This window comes from Macaca thibetana, chromosome 2 (assembly GCF_024542745.1).
Source record: "Macaca thibetana thibetana isolate TM-01 chromosome 2, ASM2454274v1, whole genome shotgun sequence".
Classification (NCBI taxonomy): Eukaryota; Metazoa; Chordata; class Mammalia; order Primates; family Cercopithecidae; genus Macaca; species Macaca thibetana.
Genome location: NC_065579.1, coordinates 81,020,999 through 81,025,914, shown reverse-complemented (window position 1 = coordinate 81,025,914; position 4,916 = coordinate 81,020,999). Strand labels below are relative to the sequence as shown.

At 47.9% G+C, this 4,916-nt stretch overlaps 1 pseudogene; it reads left to right on the top strand.

Annotated features, from left to right (window-relative positions):
* The first annotated feature begins 552 nt into the window (after nucleotides 1–552).
* On the top strand, nucleotides 553–4,063 carry LOC126948948 (argininosuccinate synthase-like; annotated as a pseudogene).
* The last annotated feature ends 853 nt before the right edge of the window (nucleotides 4,064–4,916 follow it).

The following is a 4,916-nucleotide window of genomic DNA, read 5'->3' as shown; positions in this document are numbered from 1 at the left end:
AAATAAATTGGTACATATTAGGTCCTTGGTAAATGGTAGCTATTATTATTTTCAAAATAATCATTTCATTAAATCAAAAGAAGGGACTTGAAAAGACGACCAAGTTGGAAAACATTCTGGAAACCTCTCCAAAGGCAACTTTTCCCACTTCCACGACATCTATTAACTTTTTCGTGTCTGTGGCAGGAGTGTGAGGGCCCTTTCCAGGGGAGGTGAGAATGAACAGTTTCAACAATGAAAAGTGGTAGTAGAGTCGCTTTCCTCCTCGGCACTATGTAGACCAACACAGAGCCTGGCTCTTTCTGGACTCAAATAGAAAGGAGGTCTCTGCTCATGATTTCATGGTATCAGCTTTGTAGCATGCAGCTGGATTAATTTTTATGAGCCCTTAGAGTATATCATTTACCAAGCTGTAAGTGCAATCAGGTTGCCTGACTTCCCAGAAACTAGGTTCATGAGATAGTGCTGAGCCTTTCCAGGTGAATGAATGACCAGCATGAAAACCCTTCCTAGCCCTTCACTGAACCGTGGCTCTGGAGGGTGTAGTTCTGCATGTATCACTGGGCTGCAGAAATGCTTTCCAGTCCAGCTCACAGCGCTACGCACACAGCAACTCCTTCTCCATCTGAAGAGGACATTTATAGGGCACACACAGCTGTCCAAAGAGGAACAACTCCTTCAGCAGTGCACTTTAGGCTTGGCTTTTGTGAGAGAAGAGTAAATACGAGCTTTGTGGAAGTTAAAGATAAGAAAATACTGCGTCCTGGCTACAGGTCCAAGTCCAATCTCTTACACTCACAGAGCCCATCTTTTGAGTCATCAGCACAGAGCTTACTAGTCCTTGCAAGTAAGAGCATTCTCTCAGAATCTCAGGCTCTGATTCTAATCCTGAGTTAGGCTAGACAGCACACTTGCCACCACCCCGTCTTTGGCGTCAGGAGCTGATGGGCCAAATGTATATCGGGTTCATAATTGCTGGGATGATTTTTTCACATTCAATTTTGCATTTTTTCTTTCTTTTTTTTTTTTGAGACGGAGTGTCACTCTGTCCCCCAGGCTGGAGTGCAGTGGCTCAATCTTGGCTCACTGCAACCTCGCCTCCTGGGTTCAAGCAGTTATCTGCCTCAGCCTCCTGAGAAGCTGGGATTACAGGCACACACCACCACGCCCGGCTAATTTTTTGTGTTTTTAGTAGAGATGGGGTTTTGCCATCTTGGCCAGGCTCGTCTTGAACTCCTGACCTCAAGTTATCCACCCTCCCTAGCCTCCCAAAGTGATGGGATTACAGGCATGAGTCACTGTGCCCAGCCTGGATCTTTATCTTCTATAATTTTGAGAGAATAGAAAAGCAAGGTACAAATGCACTTTATAGCACTCTATCAGGTACTCTGAAAAAAAAAAAGTGAACTGTCAGGCCAGGCACAGTGGCTCATGTCTGTAATCCCAGCACTTTGGGAGGCCTAGAGGGGCGGTTCACTTGAGCCCAGGACTTCAAGACCAGCCTGGGCAGCATAGCAAGACCCCATCACTATAAAAAAGAAAAAAGTTTTCTAAATAGAAATTATAAAGTAACTTTTTTTTTTTTTTTTTTTTTTTTTTGAGACGGAGTCTCGCTGTGTCTCCCAGGCTGGAGTGCAGTGGCGTGATCTCGGCTCACTGCAAGCTCCGCCTCCCGGGTTCACGCCATTCTCCCGCCTCAGCCTCCCAAGTAGCTGAGACTACAGGCGCCCGCCACCACACCCGGCTAGTTTTTTGTATTTTTAGTAGAGACGGGGTTTCACCATGTTAGCCAGGATAGTCTCGATCTCCTGACCTCGTGATCCACCCGCCTCGGCCTCCCAAAGTGCTGGGATTACAGGCTTGAGCCACCGTGCCCGGCCATAAAGTAACTTAAGAGTATAAGTTGATTGTTTGTAGGCCAGGTGTGGTGGTTCACGCTTGTAATCCCAGCACTTTGGGAATCCGAGGCAGGTGGATCACCTGAAGTCAGGATTTCAAGACCAGCCAGGCCAAAATGGTGAAACCCCATCTCAACTAAAAATACAAAAATCAGCTGAGTGTGGTGGCACACACCTGTAATTCCAGCTATTTGGCAGACTGAGGCAGGAGAATAAATTTAACCTAGGAGGCAGAGGTTGCAGTGAGCCAAGATCTCACCACTGCACTCCAGCCTGAGTGACAAAGTGAGACTTGGTCTCAAAAAATAAATAAATAGTCCGGGTGCAGTGGCACACGCCTGTAATCCCAGAACTTTGGGAGGCCGAGGGAGGCAGATCACCTGAGGTCAGGAGTTTGAGACCAGCCTGACCAACTTGGAGAAACCCCATCTCTACTAAAAACACAAAATTAGCCAGGCGTGGTAGTTGGGTAGTAATCCCAGCTACTCGGGAGGCTGAGGTGGGAGAATCGCTTGAATCCGGGAGGTGGAGGTTACAGTGAGCTGAAATCATGCCATTGCACTCCAGCCTGGGCAACAAGAGTGAAATTCCATCTCAAAAAATAAATAAATAATAAATAAATAAATAATTTAAAAATAAAAAATAATAATTGGATTGTTTGTAAAACAAAGGACAAATGCTTGATGTGATGATACCCCATTTAACTGATATGATTATTATGAATTGTATACCTGTATCAAAATACCTCATGTACCTTGTAAATATATATACCTGCTATGTACCCACAAAAATTTCAAAACACAAAATAAAATGAACCAAGGACTTTAGCAGATGCATCACTAAAGAAGATTTAGGCTCTATCACCTGCCACCACTGCCAGGGCCAAAGTGGTTCACTGAGCTGTGAAGACAGATTCCAGATGCTGGGAACTCACGCCTCCAATCTCAGATGCTGTGTCCAGCAAAGGCTTCGTGGTTCTGGCCTACAGTGGCAGGCTGGACACCTCCTGCATCTTGTTGTGGCTGAAGGAACAAGGCAATGACATCAGTACCTACCTGGGCAACACCAGCCAGAAGGAAGACTTCGAGGAAGCCAGGCACTGAAGCTTCGGGCCAAAAAGGTGTTCATTGAGGATGTCAGCAGAGAGTTTGTGGAGGAGTTCATCTGGCTGGCCATCCAGTCCAGTATGCTGTATGAGGACCACTACCTCCTGGGCAGCTCTCTCCCCAGGCCCTGCATCACCCGCAAACAAGTAGAAATCACCCAGCAGGAGGGGGCCAAGTGTGTGTCCCGTGGCAATGATCAAGTCCGATTCAGCTCACCTGCTACTCGCTGGCCCCCCCCAGATGAAGGTCATTGCTCCCTGGAGGATGTCCGAGTTCTACAATCAGTTCAAAGGCCGCAACAATCTGATGGAATATGCAAAGCCACACGGGATTCCCATCCCAGTCACTCCCAGGAACCCGTGGAGCATGGATGAGAACCTCGTGCACATCAGCTATGAGGCTGGAATCCTGGAGAGCCCCAAGAACCAAGCGCCTCCAGGTTGCTGCATGAAGACCCAGGACCCATCTAAAGCGCTCCCAAAAACCCTGACATTCTCGAGATTGAGTTCACAAAAGGGGTCCTGGTGAAGGTGACTAATGTCAAGGATGGCACCATCCACCAGACCTCCTTGGAGCTCTTCGTGTACCCGAACGAAGTCGTGGGCAAGCACCGTGTTGGCCGTATTAACATCATGGAGAATCGCTTCATTGGAATGAGGTCCCGAGGTATCTACAAGACCCCAGCAGGCACCATCCTTTACCATGCTCATTTAGACATTGAGGCGGTCACCAGGAAGTGTACAAAATCAAACAAGGCCTGGACTTGAAATTGGCTGAGCTGGTGTACACCGGTTTCTGGCACAGCCCTGAGTGTGAATGTGTCCGCCACTGCATCACCAAGTCCCAGGAGTGAGGAGAAGGGAAAATGCAGGTGTCTGTCCTCAAGGGCCAGGTGTATATCCTCTGTGGGAGTCCCCTCTGTCTTTCTACAATGAGGAGCCGGTGAGCATGAATGTGCAGGGCAATTAGGAGCCAATCGATGCCACCGGGTTCATCAACATCAACTCCCTCAGGCTAAAGGAATATCACCATGTCCAGAACAAGGTCACTGCCAAATAGACCCCTCTACAATGAGGAGCTGGGGCCTCCTCACTTTGCAGATCCCCCAAGTACCAGCACCAATTGTTGTGATAATTTGTAACTGTGGCTTGTTCTCCCTGGCTGGTAGCGGACTGGGGCTGCCAGCCTCCAGTTTTGTTCCCTGGTCCCCCTGAAGCCTGCAAAAGTGGTCAGCGAAGGGAAGGGGGAGAGGCAGCTGCAGTGGGGAGCCATAAAATGACAATTTTTAAAATATACATTTATAAAAGAAGAAGATCTACAAGAAGATAAGCCTATGAAAGATGCTCCACATCATATGTCATCAGGGAAATACAAATTAAAACAACGATGAGATACGCACCTATTACAATGACCAAAACCTGGAAGGCTGAAAACACCAAATACTGGCAAGAATCCCAGCACTTTGGGAGCAGGAGAGACCCCTGGCTTCACGGTGAAACCCCGTCTCTACTAAAAATACAAAAAACTAGCCGGGCGTGGTGGCGGGCGCCTGTAGTCCCAGCTACTCGGAGGCTGAGGCGGGAGAATGGCGTGAACCCGGGAGGCGGAGCTTGCAGTGAGCTCAGATCGCGCCACTGCACTCCAGCCTGGGTGACAGAGTGAGACTCCGTCTCAAAAAAAAAAAAAAACAACAACAACAACAAAAAAAACACCAAATACTGGCAAGAATGTGGAGCAAGAGGACCCTCCTTCACTGCTGGTGGAAATGCAAATCGGTACAGCCACTTCGGAAGGCAGTTTGCAGTTTCCAACAAAACTAGACATATTCTTACCATACACTTCAGCCGTCATGCTCTTTGGTAGTGACCCAAATGAACTGAAAACATGTCCACACAAGAACTTGGCTCACTGC